Below are 18,091 nucleotides of genomic sequence, written 5' to 3'. Positions count from 1 at the left end.
TATCAAGATTATATTATTATTATTATTATTATTATTGAATGGTAAAGTTTCCTTCTGTTGTTGTTATTTGCTTATAGAATTTTGTGTTTGCTACTGGCTTATCTAAGTTTCTGGTTTATATTTGTTTTCAACATTCTACATTATTAAGTCCTTACTCTGGAGGTCAAAGTTGACTAGCATTCCCAAGCTCACCTCTATGATGTCACTTCCTGCCCACATGGTATATAGCTCCCATTTTTACAAGCTATCATGGTTAGCCTATTAACACTGAAGATGGAACACCTGTTCCGAAACATGTCTGTATCATAGGCTGCCATTAATTTTTTTTTTTTAATCTGAGAGTGCTGGTCCGGCCTTCGCCTTTTTTCCTTGTTGAAGACATGTCACATTTATTTTAGAAACAATAAGTAGGAAATAAGAACGTTGAATCAGAAACTATTCTATAAGCAAATGGACAACAGGAAAATGATTTTAAGTGTATGGAGAAATAACTAAAAATATAGATTAATTAGCAAAAGAAATAGTTAAACAGGGCTGAATTCTCAGACTGTATGTTGGTGGAGAAGAGAAACAATCTGGAAAAAAAAGTTAAATTATAAAACTGAATATTTAAGAAAGGAAAAACAAATTAAGAAAAAGACCAATGGCAAAGATCGACCACCAATTTTAATTTTAAAATTTTACAAATTCAATTTATGACAAATGGACTATAATTCGTTTACTAATATCTTGGACTATTATTTCTTGTATTATTTGTATTGTTAACATTCTTTCTTTATTTCCTTTCTTTATTATCTTTCCCGATATTATTCTTAGTATTATTAACTTGATTGGTAGTTCCTTCTGTTTATTTTTTATTATTATTATATCTGTTATTATGAATTTTAGAAATTACTCTTCTGATTAATATAAATTTTCATTAAAAAAAATTCTAGGAAAACTGAATATAAATGTTATCTTACTATTGATAGGTTACATACATTGAAAGATATTAATGGTTTAATTTAGTTAAGCTAAATATAGGAATAACTTAAAAATAACGGTAACCAATATGGAAAAATATAAATTAGGATATGAGAAGAAACATAAATAATTCTGCTTGTGTGGATCCTATTGATCCACAAGAGAGGAATGAAGTAACAATTTATGTTCATATGGTCAATAGAATTGATATTATCGTGTATTTTTTATTAATTGTTACGATGGAGGTAGGTATACAGTTTTGCAGAAAGGGAAAGGTATGGAGGAGGCAGAGACAAGGTTTGAAGTTTGGACAGGGAGTTTACTGTAGAATCCAGTGCAATACAAAGAACAAACAGAAACTACTTAACAACCTACTCAACAAATCAACAAACACTAACACTTACTATAGGAACAAAACAACAAACACTAACACTTACTATAGGATGACAGCACAATACGGCGTGGACAGGAAACGGGGAAGGAGACAGGAGGAATGTCGCCACAAACATCTCAGCAACCACAGGCAATAAATACAGCTCCTAATTAATGTTATTAGCTGGGGGAAGAAGGCATAAGAACTAATACAACAATCAACACAAAGGAACTAGAACTAGGCTATATAACACACAGAATCAGAGATACAAACACAGAGAACAACCTAAACAGCTAACAATTGTAATATCAACAAACAATGTAATGACAGCATACTGTTAAAGGTCAACCTCCACGTTGTATTTTTGTTCAATAAACAATGTGGACTAGGCCAACAGTGACTTTCATGAAGAATTGGAAAAAAAAGTATTGAAATTGACCCAGTTTTAGCGTTTTTATCAAAACATTTTGTCTGCCCAACACAATCACCATGCACGTGCATATTTTAATCAATGGTTCATAACGTGCGCGTGTAATGTCGTCACAACAGGTATTGGTCACCAGGGGGCTCTGTGACCCTACTCCTGTGCTCTGGGAGTCACAGGCAGTAGCAAGGAGGCAGAGCATTATTTCCGACGTTGGGTGCATAATGCGCATGCGCTGTGATCACATCAGGCAGCCAACGCCGGAAATAATGCAGTTTTGAGCAGTTTATAAAAAATATTTAAAATGTTTATTAGCAACGCAGAGCTTTCAAACCATCCCGTATCTCTGTCCGAAACCCTCGTGCAACTGTGAGTACATTTGAAATGTCTCTGTGATACTTGTATAACGAACGGTTCGGCCAGAACCAGTCCTTCATGGTAAATCTAGGTTGGTTTCCTATTAAGGAGCAAGTGACTGTGGATTCACTCGGTGCATCAGTCACGAAAGGGGCTATGATGAGCTTGGCAAGCCAGAGTAAAACACAGTTTTCATTCAATCAATCAATAACAACATTAACCAGACTCTCGTTGTGTCTATTATGCTAACGCTAACGTTACCTCATTGTGTCTATTCTACAAGCTTTAACGTTACCTAGCCTCTCGTGTCTATCTGCTAACGTTAGCATTAGGCTAACTAACGTTACGTCCCTAACCCCAACAACAAGCGTAACTAATCAGCGATCTTTTTGTCAGACTAAACTCTCCGCTCGGTGGCAAATTGTGTTGATGTCGGTTTTGTTTCATCAATAAATGAGGCAGAATACACAGTGACTGTATCCTTTTTTATTGCACTTGTTTCTTGCTGCAAACATACATAAGACATCCTATGCGAGACATTAAAGATGGCGGCGTTCTGTTTTCGTTCAGACTCCCCAAACAGTGACGCGTCTCTCTTCTGACCAATCAGTGGTCTGCACTTTTTCACGTGACATTTCTGGAGCTCTCATGCTGATCACCAGCAGCCCCGCCTCCCCACACGGAGACAAACTGAGTACTTTATTTTAGTGGAAAAGCAACATTAGATTCGGCTCATTAATATGCACCTGTGTCCTGTTGTGACGTCGGCGTTTGATAAGCTTTTTTGATTCGCGCGTGCATGTTATTCGTGCGTGGACCTTTTTAACTCTTTCAGAGTGGCATTTCCGGTGTCAAATGGAAAAAAATAAATAATGAAATTATATACCAATGATGTAAACTACCCATAATTGATCAGTAGGGTTTAACCTGGAGGTTGGCCTTTAAGGATATTTATCATTACAGCGTGTATCGATTGTTTGTGACCACTAGAGGGTGGTAGACCAATGTTGGGTGGAGAGCCAATGTTGGGTGAAGGGCATTGCCCAATGTTACCATCCTGCCCAGTCCAGCCAGGACCGGGCCTAGGGTCGTGACAGTACCCCCCCCTCAACGGGGGGCTTCCAGACCCCCGAAAACAAAGTCCATAAGCAGGTGAGGGAGGAAGCCGGAACCCCGGAGAGGACCCAGGGAGAGGACCCGAAGAAGAGGAACCGGGAGGCTGAGCAAAGAACCCAGGAGGGGCATACCAGCCAGGGGGGTTGAAAACGGGCGCAGATGCCCGGAGAGGGGGGGTGGGGACGGGAACAGAGGCCCGGCGAGGAGGGGTGGGGACGGGCACAGAGACCCGGGGAGGGGGGCAGAACCTGAGAACAGAGGTCCGACGAGGGGGGGTGGGGATGGGCACCGAGACCCGGGGAGGGGGACTGGACCAGGGAACAGAGGCCTGACGAGGGGGGGTGGGGACAGGTGTAGAAGCCCGGGAAGGGGAGCTCGCCCCCGGGGTCGGATCCCGGACGAGAGGCCCTCCAGCCGCCGGACTAGGGACCGGTTCGGGAGAGCCGGAACGGAGGTGCGGCGGCGACGACCCCCGGAGCAGGATCCCACGCAGGCCCCGGCGAAGACCACGGCGAAGACCACGGCGAGGACCAGGTGTAGAGGTCGGGCAGGGCGTGGAGACCGGATCGGTCTCGGCGGCGAGGCGTGGTGTAGGATCCGGGGATGAGGAGCCAGGACCCAGCGCAGAGGCTGGACTGGGCGTGGAAGCTGGACCAGCTGTGGAGGCCTTGCTAGCCATACTAGCCTCGGGGGCTAGGCTAACTGTGGGCCCTGGACTCACTGTGGGAACTGTGCTAGCTGGGAATGCCTGGCTAGCTGCCGAGGCTAAGCTAACAGTCGGGGAGAGCCTAGCAGCTCCTGTCCTGATAGCCCTCCTAGGCCTGCTAGCTGCAGAGACCTGACTAGCTTGGGACATCTGGTCCGTCTAAGCTACTAGGCTCACCCTGAACCTGGAGCCTATTCTAGCAGTGGAGACTGTGCTAGCTGGGGACATCTGGTCCGTCTCAGGTACCAGACTCACCGTGAACCTGGTGCCTAGGTTAGCAGTGGGCGTCTTGTTAGCTACGGTAGCGGGGCTAACAGGCGGAGCTGTGCTAACTGGGGACGGCCGGTTAGCTATTGGGACGGAGCTAACGGGCGGAGCTATGTTAGCTGTGGACGTCTGGTTAGCTGTATGAGCGGAGCTAACGGGTGGAGCTGTACCAACTGGAGACGTCTGGCCATCTATGGTGGCGGAGCTAACAGGCGGAGCTGTGCTAACTGGGGACGACCGGTTAGCTATTGGCACGAAGCTAACGGGCGGTTCTGTGTTAGCTGGGGACGGCCGGTTAGCTATCGGCACGAAGCTAACGGGCGGAGCTATGTTAGCTGGGAACGTCTGGTTTGCTGTATGAGTGGAGCTAACGGGTGGAGCTGTACCAAGTGGGGACGTCTGGCCATCTATAGTGGCGGAACTAACAGGCGGAGCTGTGCTAACTGGGGACGTCAGAACAGCCTCAACGGCTGTGGGGGGCTCTAGGCTGGCCGTAAGCCTGAGAACAGTCGGCAGGCTAGCTACCCTAGCCTCCGACAATATGCTTCTCCATGAGGCCAGCAACATGTTCAGCCATCTCCCACATCGCTGGCTCCAGTGTCGGATTCTCCATGGCGACCTGGTCGATCTTCCGGAGCAGGAACCCCCACTTGGCCAGTGAGTAATGCTTCATGTCAGACTCACCGGCCATCAGGCTCAGGACGACCCGAATGGTATCGCTTGCCCTTCCTGCTGCATTCGTTACTGGTGGCGACATTCTGTTACGATGGAGGTAGGTAGAATACAGTTTTGCAGAAAGGGAAAGGTATGGAGGAGGCAGAGACAAGGTTTGAAGTTTGGACAGGGAGTTTACTGTAGAATCCAGTGCAATACAAAGAACAAACAGAAACTACTTAACAACCTACTCAACAAATCAACAAACACTAACACTTACTATAGGAACAAAACAACAAACACTAACACTTACTATAGGATGACAGCACAATACGGCGTGGACAGGAAACGGGGAAGGAGACAGGAGGAATGTCGCCACAAACATCTCAGCAACCACAGGCAATAAATACAGCTCCTAATTAACCTTAATTAGTAATGGACGACAGCTGGGGGAGGAAGGCATAAGAACTAATACAACAATCAACACAAAGGAACTAGAACTAGGCTATATAACACACAGAATCAGAGATACAAACACAGAGAACAACCTAAACAGCTAACAATTGTAATATCAACAAACAATGTAATGACAGCATACTGTTAAGGATATTTATCATTACAGCGTGTATCGATTGTTCGTGACCACTAGAGGGTGGTAGACCAATGTTGGGTGGAGAGCCAATGTTGGGTGGAGGGCATTGCCCAATGTTACCATCCTGCCCAGTCCAGCCAGGACCGGGCCTAGGGTCGTGACAATTAATGGGTTATTCAACATTATTATAGCATTATTCAGAATGGCTAAGCTGAGAACAGACAACAGTTGGCTTGACCTTTGTAACCAAATGAAGTGATCACACACCCACTCTGTCTCACATACCCCCCCCCTAGGAACCAGTTTCGCCTGATTAACGAGAGACACACACAGTAATGCATGTGACAGAGATTAAGACTCACACACCAGGTATAATGTCATTAACATTTGAGTGACAGAAACCCCCATCCCAGAGACACACACACACACACACACATATACACACACACTAGATTCATGTGACACCCACTTATACACACCAATGTCTGAACCAGCACAGGACAAACAGGTTTTTAGAGCAATCTGATCAAACACACCCCATGACAAATTGACTCACACACTTTCAGCCATCAGAAAACAACCCATCCAGTTGGCCAGTAGTGATAGCCAATTACAGAACAGTATTAGATTTGGGTTGTAGGGCTGACCTTCGAATTTTTTTTGGCAATCAAAGCTTCGGGGCCGAGCTTCGATTTTAATTCGAAGCTTCGAATAAAAAAAAAAAATTAATCAATAATTATTATTTATATATAATTTTTTATTTTTTTTTGATCTTATGTTGTGGGACTTGTACAGCACTTTGGTAAACTTTGTTGTTTTTAAATGTGCTCTATAAATAAAGTGGATTGGATTAATGAATTAAGTAGCCCCTTTCGTGACTGTGACGCAGCCAACACAGTGTGATTTAATTCAAGGTGGATCGCTGTTGTCGTTTGAACAACTTAAGATTTCATGGGAACTACCAATCCCCCAAATCAAGAATGTTTAAGATGAATGAAGTAAGATTTTGATTATTTGAAATATGGCCTGTGTAGACTAAACTATGCACAGAATTATGTCAGTCTACAAGGTCCGGATTCTACATGGTCCGGCAATGTAGACCTTGTAGACTCCACTACAGACCAATTATCAGTGAATGTTCATGCATTTTTAAGAAGGGCTAAATCCACAAAAAAACAAAGAACTCACCAAAACATCTCAGTAGCACCTTATCTAAATGTTCTATTTCATATATGGAGATTCATATTTATTTATGTATTGCATGCATTTCTACATTTTATTTCCTATTTTGTTTATTCATCCCAGTATCTTTCTTTCTTATGTGTGGAATTCTACAAGACATTTACATTCACATTTACATTTAGTCATTTAGCTGACGCTTTTATCCAAAGCGACTTACAAGTTCTGTACGACAGGTCATCAGGAAGGATACAACTCTATCAGCTGAGTAACAATATTCATCAAAGTGTTGCGTGTTACAGTGTAGGTTAGTTTATTAGGACAAGTGCATGACAGTAAGGTTAGTTAGGGTTAGATTTATTTTATTTGATTTTTTAAATTTTATTTCAGATAATGGTTGAAGAAGTGCGTCTTTAGTCGACGGCGAAAGATTGGATGGGATTCGGCTGTCCTAACTGGGGTGGGTAGTTTATTCCACCATTGTGGGGCAAGGACTGAGAATAGGCGTGTAGGTGGTGTATATGTGTTTGAGGATGATATCCTTCAAACAGGCAATAGTGATGATATAATTTGGGCAGTGCTGAGCTGGGTTACTTTCCTCCAGTGTATTTGTCCCCCGGCCCCACCCAATGGCCCCATGCACACACACACACACACACACCGAAGTAAAAATAAAAATAAAATAAAGATTTTGATTTTTTTTTGAAAATTAATTAATTAATTAATTTTTTATTTTATTTTTTTAAACTTGGATTTTTTTTTTAATGTTCGAAGCTTGTGCCATCGAACGAAGCTTCGAAGCTTTGAAGTATTTAAGACAGCCCTATTGGGTTGAGCACATAATATAAGGCAGTCATATTGAACTGAGACACACACTCGACAGAACCAAGTTGTCTGTGTCAAGGATGGACCTCTGTTGCTGTGTAACCTATGCTTGTATGCTGAATTAAATCACCTTTTTCATCAACTGAGCCATTGCCTCTGAAAACCATCTCCAGTCTGAATTCTTCTTGAAACCAGCGCTCACATTCAAAGAATATACTTCTCTCTCTCTCTCTCTCTCTCTCTCTCTCTCTCTCTCTCTCTCTCTCTCTCTCTCTCTCTCTCTCTCTCTCTCTCTCTCTCCTCTCTGCCTTTCTACTGTATCAATAATATTAATAGGCCTGGTTGGCTCTCTCTCTTTAAAAAAATTGCTCCAGTGGAACAAAGAATAGAATTTCACAGGGATTTATGAATTTACATTTATTTATGTTGAAAATTGGGCCACTTGCAACATTCCAATTTGAGGTGACTGGTGACAACTAAAGGAATATACTCAAGAGTCTCACAGTGGATGGGTGTGCGAGTTAGGTCAACCCATTCGACACAACAGTGATCCTCTACTCTGTCTACTGGTATTCTCATAAATATTCATGATTGAAGGGGGCTGGGAGGTTGTGGCGGCTCTGGGCCAACGCATGCTGTGTTCAGTTCTTCTGTCAAGTCAGTCTTCAAACCACAACACAATGAACATAAATATGCATCAGGGGATGGAGAAAATCATATAGTTTACAGATCTCGGTCTAAGCTTCCCAGGGTTACAAACGATTTGCACATTTGAAAATTCGCATAATTGCCCATAATAGTTGTCAATTATGTACAGTACATGAACCGTCTTTATAGCCAGCACAACTTGCGGCGCAGTATTGTATGTGTTAGTATGTTTACATTTAGTCATTTAGTGTAAACACACATTTAGTGTGTGTGTGTGTGGGGGGGGGGGGGCAGGATGTATTTTCATTGGCTGGCAAATGCTCATCACCTTAGACCAGTGGTCAGCAACCTTTACTATCAAAAGAGCAATCCCCCCCCCCCCCCCCACAAAATAAAATTCATTGGGGGCCGCAAAACCAATTTACTCTTAAAATGAAGATAACAGTGTATAAAGTTTTATATATAGTTATCCCCAAGCATACCCCACATTTAGCATAAAACGCCTGACGATTGCATACCTAAAGTAATTTGAGATTTATTATACTTTATAATTATAGCACACAGTTTGTTGCATTAATGGAATTATACAACAACAAAAAGAAAATTTTTGACATGTTATTGATGTTTTTACCTGTTATAACAAAGCCTCAAACTCTTATGAAGAGGAGAAAAAAGACTGGCAGGTGTAGACCTACTTTTAAATAGAACCCTGAACTAAGCAGGTATATTTGAGTCCTTCCCTTATTTGTGGAACATTTATAAAATAAAAAGTAGTCCACTTTGAAAAAAGACTATACCATGTGTAGACCTACTTTGAAATAAAACACAGAAGAGGAGAAACAACACTGGCATCTGTAGACCTACTTTGAAATAAAACCCTGAACTAAGCAGGTATATTTGAGTCCTTCCCTTATTTGTGGAACATTAATCAAATAAAAAGTAGTGTTGTGAGGGCTGCAACTGAGCAGGTCCCTGCCTCTGACAGTTTCCCCCAGAGGTTGCGTGGCGCTATTACGCAGCCCCGACGCACGCGCCTCACTAGACGCCTCCGTTCCACGGCTGCTTCTGATTTACAATCAGAGACTGTTGTTCCCCTCCGGACTATAAATTCCTGAGCAGCCCAGTGGACTATGCAAGTTTGTTCTGTTGGAACAGTAGGTTGCGTCTTAATATTTTACCTCTGACATTTTGTCCTTATCTCCAAGTCATTTTGATACATTCTATATTCTAGTGTTAACCTTCGTTGTTGGTTGCACGTGCTATCTGCCTTGTTAATCCTAACCTTCTCTCCCTTCTAGCTTGGGTAGATGTTGGCTGGGTTACTAATCTCGTGTTCTTTTTCTCTTGTGCCTAGTTCTGTTTTTGGAAGACGTCACCCTTACAGCGTCACGTTCAAGTTCACTCGTTCTTCCCCGTTGGTTCATTTTTCCCCTACCTTGCCAAGTCCCTCGCGCGTTATGCCCTCGGGCCGTATTCCCGATATCTTTTCCTGGCGTTGCTGAGGCAACCTTGTTCCACGACATATACAACACTGTAAGACCCCATTACAGATATAGATATTAAATACACACACATAGTCATTATTGCTACACCACACATTTGGGAGTAACTACACATCTCATTCAACCCAGGCCCCTCCCGGCCTACTCGCACGACACCACCACCTCGTTTGTATTTGTATTACTCTGCTTGTCCTATGATATTTTTGTTGTGAATAAATATATGCTATTTGTTGCGTTTAAACTGTTGAACTGTTTGCATTCTCTTATTCGGGTCCCGTTCCTCTGTTCCCATAACAGTACGAACTCGAGAATGCAACAGGCCCAACGATTAGAACTACCTAGGTTGAGGAATTAAACGCCACTGTTACTGAGCTGGTCACTCAGTTACACCGCACGTTTTCTTCCATCGGCAGAAGGCTGGCAGGGTTGGATTTAGCTAGGTCCTCCCTTGGTCCCAGCCCCCCGCCGGGTGACGCGGCTACCGCATCCCCAGCCCGTCATGAGTCTCATTTCCCCTACCTCCGCGTTATGACGGTAACTTCGAGGAATGTAAAGGTTTCCTCCGTCAGTGTGGCCTCGTGTTTGAGAACCAGACTAGCAGGTTTCAGGTTGGTAGTTTGAGAGTGGGGTTCGTGGTGGCACTGTTAACGGAGGGGCCCTTAGATGGGCCACTGCCACGGTAGCACCAGGCGATGTATTAGCTACCGATTATGGTGCATTTTGTGATGAGTTTCGTCTTATGTTTGACCACCCTAGGGACGGCCCACTCGCGGCGGCTCGTCTTCATAGACTACAACAGGGGGCTCGCTCTGTGGCTGAGTATACGGTCGAGTTTTGCACGTTGGCTGTGGGTTGTGGCTGGGGTAATGTGGCCCTACCGACAGGGTCTTAGTGAGACCATTAAGGATGGGATCCAGAGGGACCGCCCAATAGTTATTCCGAGCTAATTTATCTCGCGCTGATGGTTGAACACCCCTCGAGTTAGTAAGCCGGATCTTTTGGCCTCGCTGGGTAAGCGCGAACCAGGTGCCCCGTCCTCCCACAATAAAGACACAACCCCCCTTTAACACGAAACTCGTGCTCCTCAGTGGTAAGGCTCGAACGACCCAATTGCATGGGTTCCTCCTCTCAACGTGAAAAGGAGGCAGAAGCATTACCGGAGGCGGACCTGGATAATTTGGCCGACGGTGACCTGGTGGTAGTGCCAACCGCAGGGCTACGCGCTGACGAGGTGGAGAGCCGGGACCCCCGCTCACTCCGCCGTTCGCTCTTGCCCAGCGCGGCCAAAAGATCCGGCTCACTAACTCGAGGGGTGTTAGTGAGCCAAGTAGTATCCAATTTGCGGAGGGCCCCTCTAAATAGACTTTCCAGTCACGCTGGCGTGGGCACAGGAGTCGTTGTCAATAGGCGTTATGATTGACTCCGGGGCGGATGTGTGTATCATTGACGCAGTGCTGGTTAGACAGCTGGGGATCTCCACCATGCCGCTAAAGGCTCCCGTTCTTGTGCTCGCTATCGATGGACGCGCCCTAGCTCCGTTGACCCATGGCACCCCCTACATTTCGCTCACTGTGTCAGGTAACCACTTGGAGAGTATTAGTTTTTTTGTTTGTTCTGCACCGTCCACTCCCCTCATTTTGGGTCGCTCCTGGTTGGAACTTCACAACCCTCATATTTGTTGGTCCACTGGGAGGATTCTCGGTTGGAGTGTGGCCTGTCACGCCAACTGTTTACGTTCAGCCTCAACTCCACCTCGTGGTCCAAAACCCGACCCTGCGTCTCCGGATCTCCAGGGTGTTCCCCCGGAGTATCATGACCTTGCTGCAGTTTTTAGCAAGGAGCGCGCTCTGTCCCTGCCTCCTCACCATCCTTATGACATATAAACATTGAACTCCTTCCTGGAGCTCCTCTTCCCTCTCATCGTTTGTATAATCTGTCTAATCCTGAGAAGGAGTCAATGCGGGAGTATATCCGTGAGTCTGTGGCGTCGGGGCGTATCTGTCCTTCTTCCTCCCCTGTGGCAGCAGGATTTTTCTTCGTGAAGAAGAATGGAGGGCTCCACCACTGCATAGATTTCTGACCGTTAAACGCTATCACGGTGAGGAATAGTTATCCGTTACCGCTAATGAGTTCTACTTTTGAACCGCTTACCCAGGCCACCGTTTTCACCAAGCTTGACCTCCGTAATGCTTACCACCTCGTCCACGTTCGGGAGCGACGAGTGGAAGCGTTTCGTACCGACCTGGGGCATTTTGAGTATTTGGTAATGCCTTTTGGACGCACTAATGCCCCTGCAGTGTTCCAGAGGCATTGGTCAATAATGTTTTACGCAACATGATCAATGTGTTCGTCGTCGTGTACCTCGACGATATAATCGTGTTCTCCTGTACCGTGGCCGAGCATACCCAACATGTCAGGCTTGTTCTCCAGCGTCTCCTGGAGAATAAGCTCTTTGTTAATGCCGAGAAGTGCAGTTTCCACGCCGCATATTGTGGAGCGAGGTCAGGTGCGCACTGATCCCTGTAAGATACAGGCGGTGGAGGAGTGGCCACGCCCCTGACCGCGCTCACTTCGACGTTCCGACCTTTTGTATGGACTCAAGAGGCGCAAGCCGCTTTTACTGCCCTTAAGAAGTTGTTCGTCACGGCACCCGTGCTAGCTCATCCTGATCCGACCCGTTCCTTCATTGTGGAGGTAGACACGTCGGATACCGGGGTTGGAGCCGTCCTCTCCCAACAATCCGCAGAGGACAGAACTCTACACCCCTGCGCTTACCTATCTCGTAGGTTCACCCCGGCAGAGCGAAACTACGATATCGGTAACCGAGAGCTGTTGGCAGTTCACCCCCCGCTTTAGAGGAGTGGAGACACTGGCCAGAGGGGGCCAGAGATACATTTTTAGTGTGGTCAGACCACAAGAACCTCACCTATGTTAAGTCCTCCCGGAGAGTAAACTCTTGGCAAGCGCGTTGGGCTCTGTTCTTCAGCCATTTCAATTTTACCCTCACCTATCGCCCGGGGTCGCGGAACGCTCTCCAGGTTATTTCCAGATAACCCCGCTGAGGCGGGTTCCGACACTATCCTTCCTCCCTCCCGGGAGATAGGTGTGGTGACGTGGGCGCTGGAGAGCCGAGTCCGAACTGCCCAACACGCTCACCCAGATCCGGGTAATGGACCGGATGGGAGAATTCAGTACTGTATCTACAAAACCTTCTGTTTAATCATCTTCCCTTTATTAATTTCCTTCGATTTCTTTTACACACTATCTCAAGAGGGTACTGAACGAGCTCAGTGGCAGTTTCTCATGTCTGGTCATTTTTAGCATGGTGTTATTCACTGTCAAAGATGCAAATAAAAATCATAATTCATATTCTCCTTTGTTTCATCACAATTTAAGCAAGCCTAGTAACAGACACAATATATTAGTTCTGACACTGGGAATACATTCACTGAGGTCCATAGATGTCCCTAGATACCAAGAACATGCAAATGGACCTTGTAGAAGTGGAGCAATATTCCATTTACTTTTTTCAGAAAATAGGGCTCCGGGCTTAAGAGGTTAACATGGATAGTCTATAAAGATTGCAAAAATAAAGAAAACAGCAAAAGTTTACTTTGCAGAATGTAGGAAATCTATTCATCTTATAGAGACTATAGATCAACAACAGAAAACATTGTCTATTTGGGTGGAAATCAAGCTGTTTACAAGACAAATCCATTAGATAGCTTTAGCAACCAGGAAATGGCCAAGAGAAAGTTTTATTTATTGTAGTTGAAATCTAGAAATCCATGCATGAAAGTGATTTCATAAAAATATATGGTCAGTACATTACTGTCTAGTTTGGGTTTATTTAGTAAGGGTTTAGTAAGGCTGGGTGGTTCAAGTAGTCTCATGATATTTGAGAACTTCTCTTCTGCCATGGCATCTAGTACTCTTCGCTTTACAATGGTTATCGTTTTTGTCTCTGTTAACACTAGCACAGCCATGGAGAAAATGCCACTAATTCCCGCCAGGAATGGGTCAGATGACCCGATAGCTTATATGAGAAATATGAGAAAAATAAACAGTGTAAACTACAGTATATAATTACCTCTGAATATAAAAAATGAGGTTTACCACAGTGAAATGTAGGTTTGAGTGACAAAAAAAATATATATATATATATATTATAATTTTTTATTTTTTTTTGGATGGAAGAGCCACACATTGACGGGCAAAGAGCCACATGCGGCTTGCGAGCCACGGGTTGGCCACCCTTGCGCTAGATGCTCGCAAAGTGCTGTGACTTTCGTCTGTTCCAACGGCCCATATGTGGAATAACGTTCTAATTACATCTTCCTGAAGTCATTTTGAAATTTCAGAAACCGTGCCAGATAAAAATGGGTACTTTTAGGAAAAGTCATTGAGTGACAGAGCTGGAGCTCGACCGAGTGACGAGGATACATTTATTGAAAATGCCTAGGGGTCATTTGACCCCTTGTTGGCTGTGCTAGTGTTAACCTCTTAACACATTGTGCGCCAAGAACGGCGTAAATCGGTATTGCCTGTCATGCGCTGAACGCCAACAATGGCGTATCACGTGTTTGGGATCAATATTTAATTTTTTCGCCATGGCATTCATAATTCATCCAGCCTCCCTCCTGATCACAGCCGGACACTGTTCTGATATTGCAACGCCTCAATACCGCCGCCTGGTGGATGGTCGGGCGAGTTACACTCATGCCAAACCGGAAGTGGCGATCGGTGCATCGAGGAAATTCCTCCGCCAGAGATATATTGTGGCGTGGATCAATATACACACTCGAGTGCATTTCGATCGCTTTTGAAACGCAATAATCGATATGATTTCGGCGTTTATTGCGTCATACAAACCGGAAATAGATCTAGCAGATCAACGTCAAATAATTGGGATCTTTTTCCTCCAGTCTCATCGGCGAACGGTAAGAGGAAACTAACGTTACTTTCAGCTTGATTGTCCATTTCTTTGTTTGCAATCCATATGATCAATATATCAACCCATACTAAATAAAGCCGTTAGTGGACGATCAAGGAATTATAAACGACCCCCCCCCCTTTCCTTCACGCATGATGAAGCATAATGTATACCGATCATATACATTTGAATTTTTTTATATAGTGTGTATAGGAAAGAAACAGCTTCAGGGCCTATAACTAGCATTTTTGGACTTACAGCAGAAAAGCTTAAAAACATACTTATATTCTTGGCAGTATTAACACAACAATGTATGAATGAAAAAATATAACGTTCCCACATCCAGAACGATAGATACCCGATGTTGCATGAGCCATATAGTAATGCAGATATAGCTATAATATTTAAAAAGTTATAGCCCTGCAAAGAAGGTAAACATCTCCATAGGCTTACAGCGGTGGCAGAGAGGGCATAATGATGGGCACAATGCATGGCGCCCAATGTGTTAAGCCCGAGCGGTCCGGTATGCTCCTGAACATTGGTAAAACCAAGGAGCTGAACGTGGATTTTAGGAGAACACAGCAGGGGACACACACACCACTGTGGATATACGGGGCTACCGTGGACAGGGTGAGCAGCTTTAAGTACCTGGGGGTCCACATCTCAGAGGACCTGACATGTCATGGACAACACACATAGATTCAGTCATAAAAAAGGCGAAGCAGCGCCTCTACCACCTGAGACAATTAAGGAAGTTTAGAGTATCAGGGAAGATACTCCAGTCCTTCTACTCCGGAGCTGTAGAGAGCATCTTGACCGGAAACATCACTGCATGGTATGGAAACAGCAAGGCACAGGACAAGAAGGCCCTACAGAGAGTGGTGCACTCAGCTGAGCGTACTACGGTTATTGCACTACCACCCCTGCAGGACTTATGTAACACGAGGCGCAAATCCAGAGCCTGCAGAATAATGAAAGACCCTCACCACCCCAACAACAGCCTGTTCAAGCTGCTGCGGTCAGGCAAACGCCTGCGCACACCAGCAACTAGGACAGAGAGACTTCGGCTCAGCTTCTTCCACCAGGCCATCAGAGTCTTGCACACTGAACTCTCCACACACAAGCACACATGAGCACACACACAACACACTTACTGTATACGCTCACACACTAACAGTCATTTTAGCACGAACATACACACACACATGCTGTACATGTGTGTGTACCCACGACTACACAAATGCACAACCCGCATGCCACTATGGAACGAACGGAAAGGAACAAACCCCCGTTACCACCCCTAATATCACGGGGTCAAGAGAAAAACCCCACCCCGTGGCAAGGCCGTAGCAGCGGAGCGCGAAGGAGGACCCAGACCCAGAAGGGACTGGACCCCCCCGGAAAAAAGGGGGCCTGGAGAGGCCAATGACACCACAGCATCGAGACCTCACCAGGCGGTCACTAGTGACACCGCCCCCCACATCGCCAGCGTATTCGGACAGGGCCCATCCAAGAGCAGGCCCTTCCCCCCTATAGCACGCCGCCTAGCTCACTGATCCTGGTATACTCAGGCAGTCACCCATCCAAGTACAACCCAGGCCTGAACCTATACCGCTTCCGAAATCGAACGAGATCGGGCGTGTTCAGGTTGACATGGCTGTAAGCTCGAAGCACTCAAGAGGCTACACCCACAGCGGGAGCAGGCAGCGCACCGGGGAGATGACCCAGAGAAGAGGTTGATCCCTCAATCCAGGCAACAGGCACTTGACCTGAGCCTGGAGCACTGCGGACTAGAAAGGCGCCAAATGGGTCTGCTGAAACAGCACCCCAGCGGAAGGGGCGTATGCTGGCATTGTTGTGCACCATGTCACAGCCTCCACAAAAAAACCTGACTCTCTAGAGGGGTCGAGGCAGAGAAGGCTGACACGATTGGCAGACGTCATGAAACATGCAGGGGCACACTCAAACGGCCTAACTCCAACACACCAGGGAACCAACCATCCCCTTGGTTCAAACATGAGGTGGTTGTTCCTATAACCCCTCAAGAAAAAACTCCAAAACACAACTGCGGGTATACACTGGCTATACCGCAGTACAAGTGTTTCAGTTTTCAAAAAGGGGTTATCCCAGGCCTAGGGGTCGACGAAACAATTTCGGACCAGGCCCGGCGGACCGGGACGTACACAGGGGTGCCAGAGGAGTTCCATAAGAATCACCTCAACAGCCCCCTCCCAGCCCTGCTTAAGCAGGAGAAGAGAGGGGCGAAAAGAATGGAGAAGGACCAGGACCCCTTAGCGCAGCGCAAGGTACAACACAACATGGACCAAGCAACAGTGAGGGGTAATACGTAGTAATCACAACCATGAACATCTCCATAACGTCAAACCCTGCAACACCCGGGCCGACCCGGCATTTTCCCCCCTGAAAAAAGCACAAGTCCCTCAGGGTACCATAACAGCAGATCTGCGTCCCCGGTGGACAACGGGTTAACTGACCTGGACCGGGGCGACCAGAATCAGTCCCGTGCGTTAATCACACCGATATCCCCAACACTAGGAGGGGGGTAGGTACGCGTGTCGATCCAAAACATTATAGAGGGTCGCCACCCAGACGGTCCCTTTCGTACCGCGCTCGGTGGCCCACCCCAAAGGCGTGAGACCCCTCTACCTATGCTTTGATCTATTCCGTTAACATCCCCCAGATATGAACGAGAATTCGTCGAGACAAACCTAGTAAACTGGCGCTCGGAAGAGACAAACTCCATCCCAGTTGCTCCATAAAAACGCTGTTTCAATGATGAGCAACCAAGGCGCGCAAGCCCATGCGTGATCCCTATCAGAAGCACCCAGGGACAGCACTATGTACACGTCGAGACCCAAAACACATCAATGGATAGTCTAACAAGACACCAGATACCGTTCCTCCAAGCCGCCTGGGAGAACGACAAGAAGCCGCTTTTAAATTTTTTATTTTCTACAGAAAAGAAAAAAATACGGACATGGGTCCCATGCGACGCGGCTGAGGGAAAAACACCACCATACAATACTTCATAAGAGGGGACAAGGAGCAACGTACCCCTATGACGGGGGGAAACCCATGACTCAACAGACCCTTAAGGCGAGGAGTCAGGGAACCCTAAACAATAACCCGTCAACCTACTCCATAAAGGAGAGGATGGGGAACCCCCAGAGAGACTTCCCACGTGAGCAATAGATTGAAAAGACATATTGCAACATTGAGCTATGTAACAATTGGATTAGGACTCTCCGATGAGGAGGCTCTGAAAACTCTGAGGAGGCTCCCTCACTGAGAGGGAGACTCTAACTCACCGAGGAGGCTCTGAACTCCCAGAGGAGAAGACTCTGAAACACCCTGAGGAGGAGGCTCTGACCCAATACACACACTACCAGTAGGGAGCAGAGCAGAAGAACAAACGTCTCTACTGCGTTGCATCACCCACCAAGCTCAATACACATACAACAGAGCAGAACTTCTTTTTAAAGGGGCTATGTACTGCTATTCCTAGCACTATTTGGGCAACTTTACACAATT

Source organism: Notolepis coatsorum (assembly GCF_963971535.1).
Source record: "Notolepis coatsorum genome assembly, chromosome: 20".
NCBI classification, from domain to species: domain Eukaryota; kingdom Metazoa; phylum Chordata; class Actinopteri; order Aulopiformes; family Paralepididae; genus Notolepis; species Notolepis coatsorum.
This window is presented reverse-complemented; position numbering follows the sequence as displayed.